This window comes from Chelonia mydas, chromosome 19, assembly GCF_015237465.2.
Source record: "Chelonia mydas isolate rCheMyd1 chromosome 19, rCheMyd1.pri.v2, whole genome shotgun sequence".
NCBI lineage: Eukaryota > Metazoa > Chordata > Testudines > Cheloniidae > Chelonia > Chelonia mydas.
The window spans coordinates 11,916,164-11,941,483 of NC_051259.2; the positions used below are offsets into that span (position 1 = coordinate 11,916,164).

Here is a 25,320-nt window from a genome sequence, read left to right on the forward strand (position 1 = left end):
TGAGGGGTTTGCTGCTGCCTGCCGGCGGGCGGCTCTGCTGGGGGTCCCGGGGTCCCCCTTTCGCCGGCTGGGGTGGGGAGAACAAGGGGAGAGGTTAAGTGGGATTTTTTAAAACAGGATTTCCCTGGATTTAAAGCGCCAGAAGATGGGGAAGCCTCCCGGGGGTGAGACCGACAAGAACCGACCTGTGTCCTAAAGCTGCCGGGTGTGTGTCTTGTCAATTGCAGTCAGCGGGAGCGGGAAGGGGGCTATTTAATTCCTGGGATTTAAGACCAACACGATCTTTGTCCCTCCCTTAAGGGAAACGCCAGCCGCCCTGGCTGAGGTTCCCTCTCTGCTTTCCAGCAGCCTGGGCAGGTTATTTTAAACCCATTGAGGCAAATGGTGTTAACTGCAGCTTCCTGGGGGCTGGGGTTCCCCCCGCACCCCTTCTCTCAGAAATCCTTACCACGAGCAGCGAGACGCACCTCTCAATTTGGGGGGGGGGGGAGATAGTCCCAGAAAGCTGCTCCTGCTCTGCGAGGTTTAGGAGAGGCAGCTCTCGGAAAGGAGCCTGTCAGCCGGGGTGCCCTGGCTCCATGTTCCCCAGACCTTTCACCTTCTCAAGGACAGAATGACGGGGGCGGGGGGAAATCTCCCTGGTTGGGGTGAGTCAAGGCCAGAATCACACAGCTGCACCGGGCTGGGTTCAGCCATGGACCGGATTTAAAGGGCTGGTATCCCAGCAGCGCCCCCCCTCCCCTAACCCACACACCTCTCCCCTACACTCAGGGGCACCAACAGGCAAAGAGAAAAGGAGGACTTGTGGCACCTTAGAGACTAACCAATTTATTTGAGCATAAGCTTTCCTGAGCTACAGCTCACTTCATCGGATGCATTCAGTGGAAAATACAGTGGGGAGATTTATATACACACAGAACATGAAACAATGGGTGCTGGTAATAGCTCATCTTAAGTGATCACTCTCCTTCCAGTGTGTATGATAACACCCATTTTTTCATGTTCTGCGTGTATATAAATCTCCTCACTGTATTTTCCACTGAATGCATTCGATGACGTGAGCTGTAGCTCCCGAAAGCTTATGCTCAAATAAATTGGTTAGTCTCTAAGGTGCCACAAGTCCTCCTTTTCTTTTTGCAGATACAGACTAACACAGCTGCTACTCTGAAACAGGCAAAGAAACTCTCTCTTTCTCTGGGCTCGTCTTCACGGGGCCATCTGGGAAAATTAATCCAAATTAAGGCCCATGTGAAGTGGATTAAACGAAACCCAGTTAAGGCCACTTTAATTCTGCATAACAGCTTCCTCACAGGGATTTAAGGTGGTTTCACTAAACGCCCTCAACTTCACACCTTTAGTGAATTCGGATTAGATGGCCCCCACGTAGACAAGCCATCCATAAATACACTCATCGCTGCAGCCACACATACGTATTCACAGCCGCCCACCCTCTGAAATGCACATGCAAATTCACACTCAAACACACGCACACACACAGATTCCCAGCCCCTCATCCATACACACTCACACCTGCAAACACAGCCATGCATGTACCTGTCACCTTGACCCGCCCTACAGAAAATGACTGGTGGGTCCCTGCCCCCCCCCCCGCCTTTAACTAACAAGCGGTTTGAGCATGTTTCAGTGGAAAGTTTTTAACAAAAAACCCTGTTCTTTTGTCTGTTTGCATCCGTCTCTCTTACCCTGTGACTTTTATTTATAGGACTCTTCCAGGAAAGGGAAAGAAGAAGCTAAAAGACAGAAAAACAGCATTGGAGTTAAACATAAGGGGTGAAATCCTGGCCCCCCTAGAAGTAAAATTTCCATTGCCTTCAGTGGAGCCAGGAGTTTACCCAGCAGTGGGTGAAAATGAGCCAAACGCCCACTGCCATTAGACGTAGTTCATGGCATGGTAGAGCCTGCTGACCAAATGATGGAGCGCAGAGGGGGCCTGATTCACCAAACACTGGTACAGCCCAGAGTGCAAAAACACCAAGCCCCAGTCTGATCTGCTGGCATTGGGTACATACATTGAGCCAGTGTCAGTGACTGTGCCAGGGGCAGGCCAATGGTGACTCACCGCCCCACTGGGGCTTTATTTACTTAGTGATGTTCCTGACCCAAAAGCCCCTGCAAAGGCTCCCAGGAATGAGGTTTGGATCAGGCCTTGATGAGAGTCATTAAGGAATGCGGCAATTCTGTAAATGACTTCGCGGGTGCCCCTTTCGAATGCAAAGTGCAGGTTTTTAAGGTTGTGATTTTGATTTTCCCCTGGAAAAATAAATGCCTCTTCCCACACCCCCCAGTTTAGCAGGTGACCATCTTCAGATCCTAGGCAAGGCAGAGCTGAGTGCTACCTTTCTCCCTGCATTTCACAGGCATCTCATCTTTAATCCTGCTGCTGGTTTCTTGAGAACTGCGTTTCTTTCCTGTCGTTCAGTATTTCCAGCCACCCAAGCTCCTATATTGCCTTTGAAGTAGAGTTAAAATCTAACGGACCTCACTTGTGGGTGTGTAGGCCCCAGCCAATTTAAATTGCTAAGAGACCCCACAGAAATATTTTTACCCCACTGCTAAGGAAATTCATTATAATAAAGCAGCCAGGCAGGTGTCAGGCTAGCTCCAGCCTCAGAGATGGAGTGGCAGCTCATTATAAGCCTTAATGGGCATTTTTCTGATATAGGGCTAATTTGATGGTAGGCCATTAGGAAAGTACCCCTGGGTAAGGTCACTCATTCTTGAGCTCCAGGAGAGGGGGCCAAAGGTCTGCTGCCAGCCAGTCCTGCTCAAGCTGTAGAAGGATCATAATGTGATTGATCAGGCTGTCCATTTTTTTCATAGCTAAACTGACGGCACAAGGCAACACCAGGGAACTCTTCCCCTTGAGCTATTCAGCGCTAGGCTGAAGCAGGGAGAGCATCCTCAGGAGACTGATCCATTGAAGTCAGTGGGAGTCTGCATATGATGTCCATCGCCATTGGATCAGGCCCCAAACACTAGACCCCTGAAGGCTTTAATAAGAGTTTATTTTTTTGAAATAGAATTTTTTTTTTTTTTTTTTTTTAAATTGGAACTTCACCTCTCCTGCCCCGTATCCCAAATCAGGCTGCAGTTCTGTTATGGAGAAGACCCTGCATTTTTCCACACATGCGAAAAAAACCAATTGGACAGTGGTGATCAGCTCTTAACAGAAATAGGACAGCGCTGCTCAGCCATGGGCTGAGAGGATGGGGAAGGCGGGTTACTTGTCAGTGTTAAGTAACAAACAGCGACAAGTTCAAATCTTTCCAAAGAAGAGATTTTCTGTTTAGAGAGACCTTCACTGTGGGCTGATAAACAGGCAGACACACAAACCATACAATGGCTTAAGGGGCCTTCTCCAAAGCCCACTCAGGTCAAAGGGAGTCTTCCATTCCTGCTTCATTCCTCTGGTGCTCAGCTTTCTCATCTTTCCTTAGGGTGTTTCGCTCCTTTCCTCTCTTCTACCAGGCTCCAGCATGGAGTTTTCCTACAAGTACTTAATTGATGAAGGAAGAAAAAAAAAAATAGAAGTGTTTCTTCCAAGCTGGAGGATGGAAATGGGAAATTGACAAGGAAGGTTAAAGGACCTTTCACCAAGATCTCCGCACACACCTCACTCAGGCCCCAAGTGCAATGAAAGTGGCTGATCAAGGCTGGTTGGTAGCAGCCAAATTCAATACATTGCAATATCAAGGAGGCTGCTGAGCAGAGGCTAAGCCTACAAAATCAAGGAAAGGAGAAAAATCCATGTGCCTCCAAAATCCTTGTTAAGTGTCACTTGCTGCCCCCCTTGCAGTCTGTGGCAAAACACCTGCTGACCAATGGAGCAGGCCCCAAGTGCCGGAGAGAGCCTGTTTGACCCCTTGCCAACAGTCCCATACAATGAGGCCAACATCCATCATAGACTTTGAGCTTTATTCTTCATATTATGTTAAATACAAACCAAACCCAGCTCCTGGGCTGATCCAAAGCCCATGGCAGTCCTCAGAAGGACTCCTGATGACTGTAGGCCCTTTGTTACTGAATTAACTGCTGCTTCCATTGGTTACTTCTGTGGCCAATGGTAGCCTGTGGCAACAAGCCTCCGATCCACAGACGTGGGCTCATGCTACCTCACTAAGTGCTGAAGGCCACCCCCACACTCACCCCAGGTTTCAGAGCCCCAAGTGAGGCCTGAGGTGCAGCATTTACACAGCTGTTTTCAGTGCAGGAGCACAGGACGGGTGAGCCTGAGCCGGCATAAACATCCCCCTAGAATTCGGTGGCAAAACTCCCCTTGAGCTGGCTGGCAGGAGGATGGGGCCATAATGTGTCAGAGGTGCAGAAATTGAGTGTCACGTGTCAGGTTTCTCCTCCCTGGCTCTTTCTATCCCACTCTGTACCATGAGATTTCATGTGTGATAACTTTGGGACAAACCAAAGCCCACGAAGCCACATGCCCAAAGTACAGATGCTCTGAGAAGTTCAAGGGTTGGCCTTTTGTTCAGGCAGATGAATATTTTTACCTTTTCCATACTCCCCTGATGCTCCCTCGACATTGGCTAAACAAACTAGCTAACATGGATCAATGATGGGACCCAAACCCTGAACCTTCAGTGATCAAAGCCTCAGCCTATACTGCTTGAGTTAAAAGGACAAAGGGCCAGATTTGAAAGGTATTTAGGTGTCTAAAGATGCAGATCAGCACCAAGGTAGTTTCAGGGTTTCTCAATGACCAGTCCGAGGACCGGCAGGAGTCCCAGGAGATCTCCCTGACACAGTTTAGGAAGACAGCAAGCCAGTCCCTGGTATCCAAAAGGCTGAGAAACCCTGCTCTAGAAAACACCATTAGGTGCCCACCTGCAAATATATTTGAAAATTCGTCCTTAAGACTCCTAGGCAGAGAAATTAGCTCTCAATTACTTTTTAATGTGAATCAGTCACTAGAGGGCAACAGAGATTCTCATTCTCCTAGCATAGGTTATAAACACAGTACTTACTAAGCAAGGCATCGTTTCCCCACTTCAGCATTCCATCTTGGGGGACACCATAGGAGCATCTGTTCCTCTCAGCATGAGCCTGCAGGTCTGGAGGAAGCAAAGGGAAGATGCTCAACCTGGGAAATGGGTCAAACATGGGGTATGTTTCCTCCAGACAGTTACTGGCACCTGGCCTGTGGTCTGAGCACTCATGACTTACCAGGAAACAACACCTCACACTTTACATTTGCAAAGCACAAGGCAAACTAAGGACCCAGTCTCCTGCCCACTGAAAGCAATAGCAAAACTCATATTGACTTCTATGGGGCGGTCAGGGCTTGAAGGGCAGAGCACCCACAGCTCCTATAAGGTGCTAATTGATCCTCAAGACATAGCCAAGGGTCACACTGTGGGTCAATGGGAGAGCCAGGCATAGAGCCCCAGCAGGGCCGGGTTGGTCCTGGGTCCAGTCAGTTATATCATGCTACCTCTCAAGCTAATGCAGTTAAACTGAAGGGCTAACACAGCTCAGGCACTGCCTGGCTTTCAATAGCCCCCTAAACCTTGAGCTGGTGGGGTGGGTGCATTAGCACAGATTATGTTTTCCAGAGTGGAAACATCAAAGATCAGGTCCACAATTGCTCCTGAGCTGCTCACCCAAGCAGGTCCGGTTTGCTGGCACCAGAAGGATTTGCAGGACGGTGTGTGCATGCTGCTGAAACAAACGGCACAGGACACATGCCTTTGGCTCTAGGCTGTGTGATGCACCGCTGCTCACTCAGCCCCACATGCTACAGCCCCAGTTTGGTCACCAACTTGGACACATCGGCCCCACTCCATTCCTCAGTTTCCCCATCTGTAGAATGGAGATAACACTGACACACCATAGTGAAGAGCTGTGAGATGGATGGACAGAAACCCCTCCGGCAGCAGTGAGTGCTATTATCTTGGCCCTCCCTTTAAAACACCTGGCATTTACATATGCCGTTAGCGTGAGAGACAGATCTGTCCATTTCCATTTTCACTCACACACTTACCCTTCTCCAGGATGAGACAACCTTGGAAATCAAAGTTTGCTAGGGACTCGCTGTCCTTGTTCCTGCTTGGTTGTTTTTTCCACTTGGCCGGGGCAAAAGCCTGGTTGAGTTACTTACATTTGCAAAATGAAGACAGACAGCTTCCCCGCCTGGGCAGACGGCATGTGTCTCTATGCTTTGCCCACACACACCTGCTCTGATGCATTTCACATGGAAGCAGACAGAAGCCCCCACCCCACTGCACCTCTTGCCCGCAGGAGCTGTGCCACCCAACAAAGGACAGAAAGGGAAGGGAATGACCAAGAGGACTGATGGTGAACTCACAGTCAGGGGGCTGCTTTAAGAAGCAACCAAGGATGGGAATTCTGGGAGAGGGAATGAAAACGCCGCCATGAATAAGGAACAGCTGCAATTACACCCACTCAGATAAAGCGAGCAGGGCCATCAATCCTCATGCTTTGATGCACACACTGATCACCAGCTGGGGGTAGGAAGACATCTCTCCCCTCCCCCTCACCTCCGCGGTGATACTGGCCCAGATCATCATGCAGTGCGTACTGGCATGGAACTCCCACTAAGCCCCCTGGCACTACAGGCCTGACCCCCCAGTGCTGTACAGTAGGTGCATTACAGGAGATTGGGGGTGCGCCAGGGGAGTGTCAGATCGTAACACCCCAGCCCTGGCTGCTACCAGAGTCCCACTCTCTGACAGCTCTGTGTCCATTCTGGAATGGAGATGAATTCTCTTCCCTTAAGGCAGTGGTTCTCCACCTATTTATCATTGTGGGTCCCTCCAAAGACCCCTATGCGCAGTACCTCTGGCTCAGAGACCCCTCCACAGAGTGGGGCCAAGAGCAGAGCCCTGGGCAGGGGGCTGTGTGGGGCCGGGAGTCAGCCCTGACCCTGGATCTGGCTGCGCAAGGCCAGGCAGCAAGGCAGCTGGCCGGCAGCCCCAACTCTGGACCCCCGCCAGACAGTGGGGCCAGGTGGCGATCCTAGACCCCTGCCGGCAGTGGGGCCAGCAAGCGGTGGCTGTCCTGGACCCCCGCCATGCCAGACGGCCAGGAACCTGGACCCCGCCGTGCGTCCTGGTGGCCTTTAGCACACAGCTGGGCCACAGGTCAAGAAACGCTGCCTTAAGGCAAAGTGTCTCCAGGGCCACTTGGGGCAGGGGCACATTACCGTGACTTCCAAATACAGTCAAGAGGCTGCACAGAAATTTAGGAGCAGAGGTCCCACCTTTCTCCTCATGTGGCCCACATCTTCAGAGTGAGATTGTCCTGTGGACTCCTGCCAGTTGTGACCATGCACCCACCCATCTCCCCTCTCTCTGGCTATCACATCCCAGCCCCGCGACAACTGCTCAGGGCCGGATTTCCCACAGAGTTCAGCTCCCATTTAGGCAGCAGAGTAAGGACCAGATCTGCACACATGATCAGAGCCCAGCAGCTCCCACCGGGACGCGCATGGTCACGTTTTCACAACACGCCATGTTCTTTTGAGGACCGAGCCCATCACCTCTGCCCCAGTGCTCTGTTCAGACACAGCCAGGGCAGATCCGTCACCACATAGACAACAGCAGGGGAATCTCGCGGTTGCAGCACCGAGCGGATTTGGTGAAGCCGAAGGTTATGGAGCGATTGGGCTGCTGCCCTTCCAAGCTGCTGCTGTTAGAAGCAAAACCATTTTCGTTAGCCGTAGAGCATCATTCGGTCCTAAAAATCTGGTGAAGCTTTACAGGCAAGGCACAAAATGAGAAACCCTCCGATGCCTCGGTACTGCAGCAACAGAAATAGTAACAATACGTTCACAGATTTCTTTCCTATCTTAGCTCAAAAAATCCTTTATAGTTTAAACACAAGCATCCTCCTAGCCGACATTCTCAGTCAAAACAAACAAGAGACCCTGGGCCTGCTTCTGCTCTCATGAGTGGGCTCAATCAGGTGTAACTCCATTAGCATTGGTGCTCCGTGTTGTAGAACCGGCAGAAGCAAGATCAGAACCGGTGCCCAGGAGAGACGGGCTTTGCAGAGCTGCATCACTCCAGCGCTGAGCTGGCGGGGCACTGCTAATTCACAGTGACGCCAGGCTGGAATGGCCTCGTTCCAGTGGGTGAGCGAGGATCCGCGGCCTGCACTGTGCAGGAGGTCAGACGAGATGAGCACGATCCCGTCCGGCCTTAAAGTCTAAGTCAATGGTGTAACTCCAGATTTACTCTGAAGTCCGAATACGGCCTTTAAAGTAAGAGCGAACATAAAAACCACCCTTGGGCTAGATCCTCAGCTGGGGCAAATCACTGAGGTCAACGCTGCTGGAATCCCACTTTACAACAGCTGGTACCTGCCCCCTTGTGCCGCAACTTCATTATTTATTCCTCCGACATTGACACCCATGCTCACGTCCTGACCCACCAAGGGACTGGGCCATCAGCCCCCGACTTTGGCGCAGGGTAAGGCACTCGGTACGGGAATCAGGGATTACACTGGGATTGGAACAGACTCGCAGCCTTTGTGGACCAGGCACAAGCAGAGAACACATGCTGAACAGTGGGTCCCAGCTGCACCCGCTGCAGGGCCACAAGCATACATCGCACAATCCAGAGTGAGCCCCATGCGGCTCTGTCTCAGCCCCAGTTTGGTTCTTGGGAGCCCCGGCCCAATGCTGCACTGCCCCTTCAGTTCTGTAGCAGAACGCTCCCGTCTTGTAAACAAGGCCAGATTGGAAATAGTCAGCCAGCTGCTCCATTAAAGCAAACAGCATTCTGTGCAGCTTTGGAACGTCAGAGAACCTTGTGCTTGATGTCAGTGTCTGTAAGGGACTAGCCACATTTAGAAGCTTTAAATAAAAGTGTGATGTAAAACTGGTTTAGTTAAACTGATGCAAAGGGCTGTGTGGACACACTTAATTCAGTTCAAACCAGGCTTAGCGCCATTAGGAGCAGGTTAATGGAAACTAAGCCACTCAGACTGAAATAAGAGTGTCCATCTAGGGAGTCACACCCAGTTTATTTAAATCAGTGCAAGTTGGCCTAGACAAGGGCTAAGGAACAGGGGTTTGGAAGAGGATTTAGAGTCTTCTGAGGGTGAATCCATTAAAACCAGACTCCTCATGACCTGGCTCCATTTTTTTTTTTAATCCAGATTGTAAAATCCTTAGCGCTCTGTAAAGTGCTATAACCACCCATGGTGACACAAACAGTTCATATTAAATACACATTTAAAAATACAAGCTGAATCCCCTAGCGGCTGCACCAGCTGCCTGCGGGTGGGTTTGAGTTAGAGACCCCTACCAAGATCATGGCCTCATTGTGCCAGGTGCCGTACATAGAACCAATGAGAGACGGCCCCTGCCCAGAAGAGCCTTATAGACCAGACAGAGCCTGGGCGGGAAAACAGAGACACAGTGAAGGGAAGTGATATGTACACGGTCACCTAGTAAAGCCAGGAATAGAAAGCTGGCCTCCCACGTGCCGGCCCAGCAGCCTTACCACAACCCGACAGCTGGTGGGGAACCTATGTAAGTCAAGGAGTTGGGTACCTATCTGAGGTACTTATAGAGCCCCTTCAGTGTAGTCCCTGAGGACTGTAATGTATTTATCGTCATAACAGCCCTGCAAGGTAGGATGCTGCTAGTATCCCCATTGTACAGATGAGGAATTGAGGCAGAGAGAAATTAAGCAACTTGTTGGAACCCATGTCTCCCAAGTCTCAAGCTAGTACCCTAAACTCCTGGGCCAACCTTCCTTGGCCTCCGCAGTTAAACCCAGGATCTTTTACCAGATTAAAAAATAAAAGGGAGGGGGAAAGGGTTGAGACCACCCCTGCCCAGGGATTTCTAGATGGAAATGATACAGATCAAGGCTGGGTTTCCAAAGCCTACAGCATTCACATCCCTCAGGTGCCTTTGAAAATATAAATCAACAAGGAAAGTCAGAAAATGTAAAGTAAGGGGAGGAGGAAAGGGCAAAATGACAAGCTTTATAGCAGCTGCCACGATCCACTCAGAGGTGGCTGTGTTACCATGAGAGGTGGAGCGGTTCCCCTTGCATGTAGATTGCACAGCTTTTGGGAACGAAAGACCCTGTGCATAGATATTAATGCTGGCAACGGTGAAAACAGGGCATGGGGGAGGGAAGAGAAAGGCATCTGCAAGTGTCCTGAAGACCCTAAGCCACTTTGGAGTTGGTCAGGATGGACTGACAGATGGACAAGCAGCCAGACACAGCAGAGAATCAGAGAGCAGCTGTTTGCTCAGGAGAGGGATGGGCAGCACCACCATCAGACATATGGTTGCCGGTCTCTGCATTGGGGTACATGAAAGGGTCCCCTGATAATCCCCATTCCCAGAAGGATGGAGTGGCTAAGAAGGAAGTGTGGGATCAATAGGACAAACAAGGTGCCCCAGCTCCACCCCTTGTCCAGACAGAAGGATTCGCCCTGTAAGCAGGCAAGTGGGAGGCCAGGGTGAAGTGAACCCGTCTCACGTGTCCACAGCAGGGGAAGGTGAGGCTAGTCTGAGCCAATGTCTGAAGTTTGACAGGAGCCACTAGCCAGGGACAACTGTGTGTCACCCTTCCCCCACACCTAGTGACTCCTGCATCCTCTCCATGACCAGACACTAGAGCAGATTACCAAAGGCCAGCATGCTCCAGCTGGTAACCGAAGTCACCGCACACGTGGCCGAGAGGACACACTGGGGCAGCAGCTGTTCTACAGAGGAGATGAAGGGCCAAGCCGGGTCCAGCTGTGTTAAGATGATGCCAGCAGGCGGCTGCAGGCCACAGGGTCTCAGCTGCACCTTGTACAAGAAACTCTTTTAAAGTGGGATTGTTGCACTTGGCTGTAGGTTTAGTTCTTGGCCCTGAGCGTTAACAGAAAGGCCCTCACAGCTGATGGGTAACCTTTGAAAGCCTTTGCCACTTGCTGCCCCACTCACTGAGCAACACCTCCATGGGGAGGGAAATATCTGGGATGTGAAAATGAAGGCATGATCCTAACAGGGCAAAAAGCAAAAGCTGCAGCTCCAGGAGTTAACAGGCCAGGTAAAGACAGTGGGGTGGCCTAGTGGTTGGGCTTGTCTGCACGGGGAAATTGACTAGCATAGGTTAAGCTGGCTTCTACTATAAAACTATGCTGGTCAATTTCCCCATGCAGACAAGCCCTTGAATGGAACTTCCTATATCAGGTGAAAACTATAAACCGCCTTGTCTTGGTGTTACCGTGTGTTGATTTGAGCTGGTTAAATTGATTTAAGAGACTTTAACTGCTATGCCCATCATCCCTGCTCAACTCTCACCGGAAGATTTAATTAGCTCTCTTCTTTCTCCAAGGATATCATCCCTATTCGTAAGCAGAAGGCTCCAAAACAGGTCTCACTGGCGACTATTTTCAAGTCCCTCCATCCACAGGAGGAATAGCTCCATGAAGCTCTGCAGAAGGAAGAAACAATTACTCTTGTACAATGATTAAAGGAACGGCAGAGAGATTTCATTCCCAAGCACACTTTCCGCTGGTTTTTATACATTAGAGAATTCAGGTCTTTTCTACTCTGATTTTTCCTTGTAGACGTTACAGATGGCTGGAGAGCTAACGGGACTTTATCACAACCACACCTAGGAAATGATACTGGACTGAGGAGACACTTTTATACAGATTGTATAAACACAAACTGGACTGGATCCCCAGCTACTATAAGCTGATGTAGCATCACTGCAGAGGAGCAGAGCAGATTTATATGAAGTGGGGAATCCGGCCCTTTATTTTTGTCAACACCATTTTAACTCAAATGCCCGAGGAACAGTTAGGAGAAAAATCTCTCTTAACAAGACCAGCCTCATTCCTATTATGAAGGATAAGGGTTCTGTGGTAAATGCCCTGGCCTGGGGCTCAGGAGAGCTGGGTTCAGTTCCAGTGATCTTGGGCAACCTGATTAGTCTCTTTGGCCCTCAGCTCCTCACGCTGTACAACGGAAACACTAGCACCTTGTCTATTCAGTCTGTAAGCTCCTGGGGCCGGGCTGTCTCTTACTGTACAGCTCCAAGCACAGCAGGGCCATGATCTCAGCTGGACCTCCAAAATGTACATAACAAAGGGCTCCAGCTGTCTAAGGCAAAGCCAAGACTTGCACCTCTTGATACCTCCAGGAAAACTGGTCCGTTAAGGCCTGCCTCACATACCATAGAGCAGCAAAACAATGAGGTCGCAAGTCCATCCCCTCACCCAGCAGGTCACCTTTTGCTTCCTAACTTTCAGACTCATCACACAGCTGGGCTGAGCCAAACAGCTGCTCTTTCCTTCTACTCTAATTATTCCAACAAAGGGAAGGGGGGGGGGGATGACCCTGCATCATCCCCAAATGCCCCCTTGGCTCATTTATCAGCAGGGCTTGAACCATCTGCTTCCAGAACTGCAATGGCCTCCTTTATTAGTGGGACCTTAGGACAGGCTGGGATGTCAGAGCAGCATGGAGGGGATTTATAAAAACGCTGCTACGAGCAAGATCTTTGCGCTTAAAATATACTTCGGATGATAATCCAAATGCTGTGCATTTCATCGCCGGTTACGTGCCAACCTCTAACTGCCTGGGGTTAGGAAGAAAGCTTCCCCCAGGTCTGATCACCCAGACAGACCATGCTCTGCTCTGATCACTGTGGGCTCCCTTTCTCCTGCCTCTGAGGCAGCTGACTCTGGTTACGTCAGAGGTCCAGTGAGCTGGATGGATCCCTGATCCAGTGCAGCAAGGCATGAATGAGCTTTTTCAGGGGCCCTCGCCTGAGATGGGATCGAAACCGGTCTCTGTGACGCCTTCAGAGCTCACGCTCTCGCTGCTGAGTGGGACACAGCCCAACTGGAGGGGATTTAGCTGGCTGCCTCAGCCCCGAGCACTAGCCGTGACCAAGCGGGTAACATGAAGGACTCATGCAGCTTTTGGTGCCAGCCCTATGGCCTGGGAATTCAACGAGACCAGCTGCCAAAGTTCTGATCTGAGGGACACCAGAGCAATGAGCCCAGGGGGCGTGACTGGGATCAGAACGTGTCCCAGGCAGAGGTGGGATCAGACTCCAGAGGCCTTGGCAGCAGGGGAAGGACAAGCCAGGCTGGGGGCTAGTCATTACAGGGGGGAGGCCAGGAGCCTATAAATAAATGGATCTCATACATAAATGTATATCGCCAAGCAGCCACGGGCTCAGAGAGGTGTCTCAAGGGAGCAGTGGTTCAAGCGCACCAACTGCACCGCTTCCCGCCCCCCCCAACCCGCGCCACGAATACCATTAGGTCCTTAACACTTTCAGTGCTGGAGCCTCTCCGGAGCCCCCCTTTCCATGGGCCATTTGGAGGCTGGTCTCCCCGAAGGGGCAAACAATAGGGATGGGATCATACAGCTGCACTGGAAGGCAGGGAGCCGGGATCCCCAAACAGAGAGAGCAGCGTGCAGCTTCCAGCTATGGGTGATGCTCTTCCCATGACCCACCACTCGCTGCTTTCCCCATGGATCTTCACCCAGAATATGAAGCCTTTGCTGCCTTTCCATGCTCAGCACAGCCAGGGAGGGGGGCTGACTAGTGGTTACAGCAGGAGACTGGGCAGCCCAGGGTTCGGGGTTCTGTTCCCCTCCCGGCAGCATGATGTGGATGGAATGACCCACCCTCTCTACTCCTCTATTACCCCTGCTGCAGGACGACTATGGCACAGTGACCAGTCAGCAGGAGGGGCCCTATTCAAAGCATCCTTGAGCACAGCGTCTCCCCTGCGGAAGTGAGCCGGGACCTGCTCCCCCAGGAGTTCTATCCACAGCTCAGGGCAACATTCGAGTCCCTGCCTGGGATGTGGGTGGATACAGTGAATAGCTGAGCCAGCACCTTGGTGGAGACTCTCCCAGGAGCAATGGTGACTTCCCTCCCATTGAGTCACTGAAAGACTGCAGAAGTGGTTCAGGGGGCATTTCAAAGGCTCCCAACGTTGCTTCGTTTGGACCGGAGCCGTGGGTCACACGCACAGGGCAGGCTGGAGACACGCTGGTGCACGACTTACTGGGCCATGCTCACCCGGCAACTTCCAGGCAGCCCCCGTACCTGGAGGTGAGCGAGCCTGGAGCAATATCCCCGCGCCTGTTTAGATGTGATGCTGTAGGGGTCTGCTTCTCCCAAAAGCCAGCCCCTTCCCAAGTCCTGCCCTCACAGTCACCCTCATTCCAGCAAGGGCAAATAGGACGATGCTCCCCTCCAGAGAGAATTATCGATTAAAGGGACAGTGAGTTATCGTCAAGCCCTCCATAGGCCCCAGGAGCTGCTCACAGGGCTTATATAGCCCAAGAACTGGCCCCTGGCTCTCCCTTGAGGAAGGACAGAAGCTCACGAAGTGTGTTCAGGAACAGAGGTGCTGGCCAGCATGCTCTCGACTGGAGGTTCACAGAGTGCTTTGCAAGATGCGAGTTACCCAATAGGGAAACTGAGGCACAGGCATAGAGAAATCTGAAGCATATTCACAGTCAGAAGAACCAGCTCTCCCAGCCTCTCTCGCTCTGGCCAGGACACTACACTAGCCGCTCCTTTGCAGACTCAAATTTCAGAGCTGGCTGCCTGCAGTCAGAGGGGCATAATGGACGACGGAGGCACCGAACAGAGTGACAAACAAGGCCTTGTTCGCCCTAGGACTGCACTCGGGGGAGCCTCCTCTGCTGCGACGGGCGCTTCCCATCAGATCTACCTCTCGCTGCCAGGCAATATGCCTTTGTATTACAGTAGCGCCTAAACGCTTCCACAGCACGAGGTGCTGAATACACAGTAGGAGACAGCCCCTGCCCCACAGAGCTTCCAGATCTAAAACGGCCATCGAGGGCAGGGCTCCACTCTGCAGAGCTGGGCGCCGGCTGAACGCCCACGGTCCCAGTTCAGACTCTGATCCTGCAGCCTGGTGCTGAGCACCCTTAATTTCTGTGGACTTCAGAGGCACTTGAGGGTGCTCAGCAGCTAAACTGAGCCTTTCCTGCTTTCTAAACCCCTCTGCAAGCCCACATGGTGTCTGCTGTGAAGGGAAGTTTCCACACAGAGAATGAATGGGTCTCTGCAGCAAGGCTAAATGGTGCAAGGGCTCCCTCTTGTGGTTAGCGCCAGAATCACAGAAGGCCTACATGTTGGTGCATCTGGAACGGGTTCGTGACTTCACCTTTCCTAGAGTGCAACGGCTCCTGCTTGCGCTCCCATTTTAACACTCTCTTTTGAGCAGACTGGGCTTTATTTTGATTTCCCCATTTGGCTGAAAAGTGTTAAAAGCTGCAAATTAACCACAATGCCAGGAGAGAGCAAATCTAGAAGGGAAGGTGGGAATGAGTGAGATGTGAGAAAGCGGAAGACCTTCAGATCTTCACTGATCAACCAGATTCGTCCACTGGCCAACTCTGCGCACGCTGTCACCTCCTAAAGCTATCAGAGCTAAAAATAGGAAGATCCATTTAAACATCACAATAGAATTTAAAGCAGCAATGCCAGATAAAAGCCAGGATACCAGGCACCTCAGAGATGTCCTCCAGCTTTTTCATTCTACTGACCACACCCCAAGAGAAAGCCTCTGACCTAGCCACCCTGTGTGTCTACCCCATTGCCCAACTCCTTTCAAATCTCAGTTGGGCGTTAACATTCCTGGCCCACACCTTTTATCTTCCGCTCTGTTTCTCCAGGTAACTAGCATCGGACAAGGGTCTTTCAAGGAGGGGGAAATGGAGGAAGCATGTGGTTGAAGCATGGGAGAGATTAGGAGGTCAGGGATCTATATTCTAATATGTTAAGGGTTGTTAATAAAGACAGTGATCAATTGTTCTCCATGGCCACTGAAGGCAGGACAAGTAGTAATGGGCTTAATCTGCAGCCAGGGAGATTTAGGTTAGATATTAGGAAAAACTTTAAGGGTAGTTCAGTTCTGGAACAGGTTGGACCAACACCTGTCAGGGTGGGTGTAGGTTTACTTGGCCCTGTCATGAGTGCAGGGGGCTGGACTAGACCTCTCGAGGTCCCTTCCCACCCACCATTTCTATGATTTGACCTTCAAGTTCGCAGATGACACTAAACTGGGAGGTGTGGTAAATATGCTGGAGGGTAGGGATAGGATACAGAGGGACCTAGACAAATTAGAGGATTGGGCCAAAAGAAATCTGATGAGGGTCAACAAGGACAAGTGCAGAGTCCTGCACTTAGGATGGAAGAATCCCATGCACTGCTACAGACTAGGGACCGAGTGGGTAGGCAGCAGTTCTGCAGAAAAGGACCTAGGGGTTACAGTGGACGAGAAGCTGGATATGAGTCAAGCATGCCCTTGTTGCCAAGAAGGCTAACGGCATTTTGGGATGTAGAAGTAGGGGCATTGCCAACAGATCAAGGGATGTGATCGTTCCCCTCTATTCTGCAGTGATGAGGTCTCATGTGGAATATTGTGTGCAGTTTTGGGCCCCACACTACAAGAAGGATGTGGAAAAATTGGAAAGCATCCAGCGGAGGGCAATAAAAATGATTAGGGGGCTGGAGCACATGACTTATGAGGAGAGGCTGAGGGAACTGGGATTGTTTAGTCTGCGGAAGAGAAGAATGAGGGGGGATTTGATAGCTGCTTTCAACTACCTGAAAGGGGGTTCCAAAGAGGATGGATCTAGACTGTTCTCAGTGGTACCAGATGACAGAACAAGGAGTAATGGTCTCAAGTTGCAGTGGGGGAGGTTTAGGTTGGATATTAGGAAAAACTTTTTCACTAGAGGATGGTGAAGCCCTGGAATGTGTTACCTAGGGAGGTGGTGGAATCTCTTTCCTTCGAGGTTTTTAAGGTCAGGCTTGACAAAGCCCTGGCTGGGATGATTTAGTTGGGGTTGGTCCTGCTTTGAGCAGGAGGTTGGATTAGATGACCTCCTGAGGTCCCTTCCAACCCTGATAGTCTATGATTCACCGTTGGCTTTGGGATTTTGGCTGTGCCATGTCACTCCTCAGTTTTTATTTGTGAAAAACCCGGGATAACTCGTACTTACCATACAGGGCACACTGGGAAGCCCGATTCATTCACGAGAGTGAAACAACTATTCACACAGCAGATGCTAGAGGTGGGAAAATATTCCACTGGTGCCTACTACTAAGGTGGCATTGTCTAGTTAACCTTGTGCTGGAAGCATTCCTTACCCAGTGTAAGGTGGTAGCTATGCAATCACACAGAGGGCAGCAGTTTCAAAGGTGGGTGCCTAACCTCCACATTTAGGTAAAACTGGTGGCTCAGTAAGTCTGTGATTCAGGCCATTTTATTTAGGTACCTCAATGTGGATCTAGGTGCCTGATATTCAGCCCTCCCCCACGCTTAAAATTTTTGATCTTAATGCACTTTTCACCCTTTATCATGTTTATATAGTCTTAAAAAAACAAAAAACCCCAAACCATTCAACTTGGACCAGGAGAACAGATTAATCAGTTTCACTTTCTAGCCTTGGAGCTAGGACAAGGCAGCAGCCTTTGTTTTGTGAATACCCCAGGGAAATTTCTTAAGTGGAAACCAACACTGAAATCTTATGGAGTTAAAACACAATAGATTCCGTAAAGAGGAAAGCGTTCACCGCTGCACACGGCATGACCAACCCCAAGCCTTCAGAAACCATGAGACTGTTTTTAAAAATGACAAATGTTGGATTCTTTTTATTTATCTTCTGGGTTTTGAGCCTTAGGATTCATGTTTCCCAGCTTCTCAAAGCTAGAAACTTTAAAAAAAGAAAGAAAACCAAGTGTTAGTTCAGGGCAACTGCACCTGTATTCCCCCTTGATGGTGCAGCAAGGGCACCCAACTCTAGGCTTCTGGTCTCTCAGTTGTGGGCTGTCTTGGGTGGACACACACGTCTTCCTTCTGACTGGGGTATTTCCAGGCTGCACAGTCCCCTGACTACACTGTGAAATACCCAGCAAGAAGCAGGCTGCCTAAGCAGGCTTCTTTTCACTTCTCTTCGGAGACGGTATACAGTGTAAATACCACAGGTATAAGTTACCACACAGCAAGCATATTTTATTCCTAAGGTAAAAGCATTACAGAGAAAACACATTAAAAACAATAAAAGAACCTACACGCATGCTAATGAGCTTACCAGAGATCATCCTGGCTCCTGCAGTCTTTGAAACCACAGGAAAACCCCTCTGCAGGGGGTCAAAGTTCATAACACCCTTTGCTCAGAACAAGAATCCTCGTGAGTTTGGGAGACACTCATTCATCCCATATGGGCCTTTGGGGCGACTGTGAATTGTTAATCAGCCAGACAATGGATTTCTGCTCCAGGCTCAGCTACAAAAGGATGGACTCGGAGATGGGTCATTTGCATTCCCTTCACCCCAAGTATTGCCTAGGAAATTCACTTCGCACATGTTGTCCCCAAAAGTCCTTTCAAGTTCCTAAATGCTCCTAGAGATTGCATTCCTCGGGTCTCCTAGTGAAGTTATATACAATTCCACAACACAAACAATTGAATTTTTAATACAATGGACCCCAAAATTAACAACTCCATAAGATTTGTTCAGGAGACTTGCAGGATACTGTCATATCTGTCACGGATTCTCACATAATCACAATAGTCCAGGGGGTGGGGCTTGAAGAGAAACCACCAAACCCCACAAGACTCAGTAGAACACAGTTGGCAACACTGCGACAGAACCTGTGCTCTGGGCCTCAAACTACCTGCCTCTTCTATTCGGTCATTTCTTCTCATACATCTGGATAATGCTTAACTTCCTGTTGTGAGGCTTAATGGTTTGTATACAGCTTTGAGGCCCCCAGTGAAAGGTACTGTTATACAGTTATAGCCCCTTCCATGCAAAAATTAAGCCTGGTCTACACCCAGTATAATTATTTCAGCTGAGGGTGTTTGTGTGTTTTACAGTACCATGGACACAACCCTGAGCGTTGACAATTATACTGGCAAAAAGGTGCTTTATACCAGCATAGCTATACCCCTTCCCATATGGGAATAAGCTATACCAGTGTCAGTACATTTGTATCAGAATAATTACATCCACACTGGGCGGGGACGTACACCAGTAGATACACCAGTATAGTTAAAGCAGTGCACATTTGTATTTAGACAGGGCCTTATAAGCAACACACAACAGTTGACGTTTCAAGCATTCTTGACACCAATTCCCCCTCTTTTCACCCTCTCACTCTACCAAGAGGCCAATCTGAATATCAAGATGCTCACAGGTGGAGAGATCTTCTGATGTACACAGACATCGGGACGTATCTAATTCACATCACCGGAAAGCTTAAAAATCCCCTAACAGCAAGCCGAAAGGATACGTAGGTGATCACTCACTGTGCTCTAGCTCTTGATGAGCATCTTTCTTGGACCATGTGGGTGTGTTCTTGGGATGCTCAGACAAAAAGCAAACACCTGCCCCCCCAGAAATTGAGGCCAGAATCATTCAGTCAACCCAAGCAAGATGCAGCTGATGGAAAAGGGAAGGAGGAGGATCCTGGGAACTACAGGCCGGTCAGCCTCACCTCAGTCCCCGGAAAAATCATGGAGCAGGTCCTCAAGGAATCAATCCTGAAGCACTTAGAGGAGAGGAAAGTGATCAGGAACAGTCAGCATGGATTCACCAAGGGAAAGTCATGCCTGACTAATCTAATCGCCTTCTACGATGAGATTACTGGTTCTGTGGATGAAGGGAAAGCAGTGGACGTGTTATTCCTCGACTTTAGCAAAGCTTTTGACACGGTCTCCCACAGTATTCTTGTCAGCAAGTTAAAGAAGTATGGGCTGGATGGATGCGCTACAAGGTGGGTAGAAAGTTGGCTAGATTGTCGGGCTCAACGGGTAGTGATCAATGGCTCCATGTCTAGTTGGCAGCCGGTATCTAGCGGAGTGCCCCAAGGGTCAGTCCTGGGGCCGGTTTTGTTCAATATCTTCATTAATGATCTGGAGGATGGTGTGGATTGCACCCTCAGCAAGTTTGCGGATGACACTAAACTGGGAGGAGTGGTAGATACCCTGGAGGGTAGGAATAGGATACAGAGGGCCCTCGACAAATTGGAGGATTGGGCCAAAAGAAATCTGATGAGGTTCAACAAGGACAAGTACAGAGTCCTGCACTTAGGACGGAAGAATCCAATGCACCGCTACAGACTAGGGACCGAATGGCTAGGCAGCAGTTCTGCAGAGAAGGACCTAGGGGTGACAGTGGACAGGAAGCTGGATATGAGTCAACAGTGTGCCCTTGTTGTCAAGAAGGCCAATGGCATTTTGGGATGTATATATAGGGGCATTACCAGCAGATCGAGGGACGTGATCGTTCCCCTCTATTCGACATTGGTGAGGCCTCATCTGGAGTACTGTGTCCAGTTTTGGGCCCCACACTACAAGAAGGATGTGGATAAATTGGAGAGAGTCCAGCGAAGGGCAATAAAAATGGTCCTGCTCTGGGCAGGGGGTTGGACTAGATGGCCTCTAGAGGTCCCTTCCAACTCTGATATTCTATGAATCACTGATGCTGCAAAGAGGAAGTTAAGAAGATTTAGGAATGGAATATTACAACAGATCAATTCAAGGCCCTGATCCTGCAATCATTTAAGGATATGCTTAACTTCAGGCACATAATTTCTGGCCTTGGGCACTGGTGCACCTCAGTCCCTCCTATTCTCTGTCTAATGCAGAGAGTACTCTAGTGGGCTGTAATACTTCAGAAAAATTTTGACTGTTGGGTTTAGTGTGCGGGTGCTGAGAGGGGTTCCTGGCCTGTGATATACAGGAGGTCCCTTCTGGCCTTAAACTCTGAGACTATAAGCACATGCGTTTGCAGAACACATAGCTCCCTGAGAATTCTCAAGCAATATATTCTAAGATCAGAAGAGTTTCATTTTACAGGAGAGAGGAGTGGGAGAAAGACACAGCAGGGGAAAACAATAACCTGTCTTGGGTTGCGTTAGCAGGCACAACAACAAAGGCCAATGACTTTTGCCAGCCAAGAAATGCTGAAACTGCCACGCTGCACTGTCAGGAGGAGCTTGAAATGGAATTCAAACATGAGGAGAAGTCAGATCCACAGCCTGGCTGTTCTAGATGTGCGGATTGATTTTCAAATTCACTTGGTGCTTAGGAGCCCAAGTCCCCTGGAAAGGCAATGAGCTAAGTCACTTTTTGTCACCTGTTTTGGCCTCATTGCTGACCAATCTCAGAATGGAACAATCCAGGCAACCAAGAGTCATGAGAGCCCCCTTTCTCCTCTGAAATGGCACCTTCATTTGCTTCAGCAGGGAGGAACTGTGTGACACTCTCCCTCTGGTGGCTGTAAGAAATAAGAAACCAGAGAGGCCTATTTAAAATGGGCTGCTTGTGACTGCTTATGGGTTGATTTTACTAAGCTGAACTCAAGTGAGCCTGGCAGAGAAGACCTATTTTGCATCAAGAGTGGCCTGTTCTCCAGCTCAGCAGAGCCACTTGTTCAGTGAACAATTTGCGGCATACGCTACCAATGAGGTGGAAGAGTGCTATCAACAGACAATAGAATCTCAGAACTAGGTAATGATCACCCACTTAGCTCAGGGAGAAAGAATATTCAATGGAAATCCATTGAGAAATTACTGAATTCTATAACTATGGTCCTTGAAAAGTAAAAATATTCCAGCAAATCAACATTTTCACACTTACCTGTACATTACCTGCAAGGAGATCATTATATGTCGTGCCACCATAGCCTAGGGACAAAACCAAGATTATTCAAAGGTAGGGAAAGTTCTTTTGTCCATATCCTGCAACCAGTCCTGCAGGTCACAACACAAAGCACGGCCACAGCTCATTAGGAAGTAAAGCTTCCTTAGATCTGTAATAAGATCCCTGGATCTGACCTACCGTACAACTTCGATATCACAGTATAGGAATCCTTTATATCCAATGCCAGAAACACACCCACTCGATGACGATTCCCCATTTACAGTTACATTCTGAGACCTATCGGTTGGCCAGTTTTTAATCTATTTAATGTGTGCAATGTTCGTTTTGTATCAGTCTCATTGTTTTTAGAATCAAAATGCCATGAGGTACCAAGAGAAGTCTAAATATATCAGATCAACACCGTTACCGTTCTCTACCAAATTCATCTAATCAAAAGATGATATCAAATTAGAAAATAGATCCTGTCAAACTATAAACCCATGTTGATTGGCATGAACTACAATACCCTCCTTTAATTCTTGAGTAATGGAGACCCGGATCAGACACTCCGTTATCTTGCCTAGGAGTGATATCAGATTGACAGGCCTATAATTACCTGGTTCATCCCATTTACCTTTTTTTAAATATTGGAACAAAAACTTTCTGCCAGTCTTCTGGAACTCACCAGTGTTAAGTTATTGAAACTCAACATTAATGGTCCAGCAAGCTCCTCAGATGCAAGTTATGTGGACCTGCGGATTTAAAGACGTCTAACTTCAGTAGCAGCTGATTAACATAGCATGGAATTACTATTGGAATGGAAAGAGCATCATCTTTTGCCTGATTACATCATGGTTTTTCCCGAAATACACATTGAACACTTCTGCCTTTTCTGAATTGATAATTCTACCGTTTCCTCTAGTAATGGACCAATACCATTGGTAAGATTCTTTTGGTACTTAATACACTTAAAGTCCTTAACTCTGCTGCGCCATAGATTTTTCCATTTGTCCCTTCGCTTCCCCCAATAGCATTAGCTCAAAGCAGACTACAGAACTTTTAGTGCAGAGCAGCAAGATCCACACAGCAACTTGGGGAACTGCAGATTTACATCTCTGCTTGCCACGCACTAAGTCTTTATATAGAAAAGCCCTGAGACACCATGTGGAAGTCAGCACCATTGGGTTTGTGCTGACTTCCGCAGGGAACACATCCCTGAAGAGCAGATTTGGGTAGCAAGTGTGCGTTATAAAACTGGAAACATCCCTCAAAAGTAGCTGACATTTGGGATTGGTCCTACTTTGAGCAGGGGGTTGGACTAGATGACCTCCTGAGGTCCCTTCCAACCCTGATATTCTATGATTTTATGACACATTTTACAATAGCTTCACCCAAAAGGTTGCAAATCACATCAGCATCTGGAAGGGGTTAAAGCTTGTTTAGCCCCATCAGAAATCCCCATTTCTCTCCCCCCCCCCCCCACCCCCGACCTTTTTACTCTCAGCACCACCTGTTTTGTCTTCCTTTGATATTTCCTGTAACACATCAGTGGTTTAAAAATTATATTTTCTCCAATGGTGGCGTTTTGCACCCCATAAGACCTTCCCTCAGAGAATCCCAAAGTGCCTTACATGCAGCAATCAGACTAAAGTATACCTGGCCTGCGCTTATGAAGCCAGTTTTACTGCAGAGGGGTTAAGTGGAGAAATCTGTGAGATCCAGGAAAAAAAGCTGCAGCTCCTGATCCCCACCCCTGTGTCTTAAGCTCAAGACCATCCCTTCCTTACTGAAATACGACTGCTTCATTTCTTCTCCTTGTGGGTAAATCTCAGAGCTGGTTTACAAACCTGGGTCCTAATCCCTCTGAACTACAGGTGGGCTGACCCCTGTGACAAGCAGTGACAAGGAAGACATGTTAAAGTACCAAGTCCAGGCAACTAAGTCAGCTTCGGTTCAGAAAAGATGATTTTAACTCTCATGCAGCTAACACAAGGGAACAAATGCCATCTCAGATTAAATGAGGCAAATCAGCTGGGTGCAGCCCCAGACTGTTTAAAGTGACCATTCACTTAAAGATAATTTTAAAAAAAGAGGCAGAAGTCGTTTCATATGTTACATCGGAGTCTAAATCCAGGTCAAGTTTTGGGGGATTTTCAAATCACATTTTTCTGTTCCTTTAACAGGTCTTTCCCTTGTTATGGTGTGAAGATCCACCCTAAAATGGGATCTAACTATACAGAAGGGAACAATTAAACTGACTATACAAAGTATTGTGAATTGCATGGACTGACCATGCAGAAAAACCTCTTTTTGGACTTGTGGAACTAGGGTGTTACTGACAGCAGCAGGTAAGACCTCTTCAGAGAAAAAGTATGCTTAAATTGGGCCTCTTCAATAAAGTACAATATATATGCTCCTTCCAGCCATTTTGCTCTTGTCATAAAGCTTTAAAAACTATGCAGCCTTTCTATGATCAAAGTTTTTCCCAATGGAACACCCGTCTGTAGAAGGGAACCTCAGATCAATTTGCATTTATACTGCTGAGCTGGGGCAAACAGAGGGAGCAGTCAGTAGGATGGATGAAAAAATCAAGGGATTAAATCCAGGCTGGAATTTTCAAAGGAAAGTAAGGGAATGAGGTGCCCAAATCCTATTAAATCCAATGAGAGCTGAGCATCAAGCTCCCCTCAACTCCTTTGAAAATCCTAACCTCAGAGCCCACGGTGGCATATAGTCTGTGCAACTGCACTGTTCAGTAAGCAGGCGATCAGGCAGTTAACAGAATATCTTTAGACCTGTGACCTTGAGACAAACACTGTCAAGTTAGTTTAGACACACAAAAAGTGTGGGGAAGGGTTTCATTCTCCAGTCCGAAAATTAAGTTTTTTGTCCCCCACGAAGCTTTTCAATTAACAGGGTTAGGTTTTGTGGAGTTAAACATCTCCCCTTCATGAAAAAACTCGTACAGATACAGACAGACATCTTCCTTTCCAAATGCAGACAGATGGACATCGTACCAAAAGGACTGAAGGTAATCTACCATTACAATCTACATACCACACAGACTATGCTGACAGCTTGTGCCACACACTCTCAAAGAAACCACCTGATCAACATCCTCTACAGCAAACAGGGAAAGATAAAGAATGAGCTCTCAAAACTGGATACTCTCATAAAAAACCAGCTTTCCACACAAACTTCCTCATGGCTGGACTTTACAAAAACTAGACAAGCCATTTACAACACACACTTTGCTTCTCTACAAAAGAAAAAGGACACTAAACTATCTAAACTACTACATGCCACAAGAGGCCACAGCAATCGTTCCGTCAACCCACTCAGCAATATTGTTAACCTATCCATCTATACTCTTAGCCCAGCAGAAGAATCTGTCCTATCTCGGGGCCTCTCCTTCTGCCCCTCCACCCCCACGAACATGATACAGTTCTGTGGTGACCTAGAATCCTATTTTCGACGTCTCCGACTCAAGGAATATTTCCAACACACCTCTGAAAAACATACTAATCCACAGAGACCTTCCTACCAACACTACAAAAAGAAGGATTCTAGGTGGACTCCTCCTGAAGGTCGAAACAACAGACTGGACTTCTACATAGAGTGCTTCTGCCGACGTGCACGGGCTGAAATTG

The 25,320-nt window shown here is 48.7% G+C and overlaps 1 long non-coding RNA gene across 1 annotated transcript; it reads right to left on the bottom strand.

Moving 5' to 3' along the window:
• Nucleotides 1–1,632: 1,632 nt before the first annotated feature.
• On the bottom strand, nt 1,633–24,729 carry LOC122463313. Its single transcript, XR_006286552.1, has 3 exons — nt 21,668–24,729; nt 5,001–11,444; nt 1,633–3,517 (listed from the first exon to the last, which is right to left on the bottom strand). It is a non-coding gene; the product is annotated as an uncharacterized LOC122463313 (long non-coding RNA).
• Between the last annotated feature and the right edge of the window lie 591 nt (nt 24,730–25,320).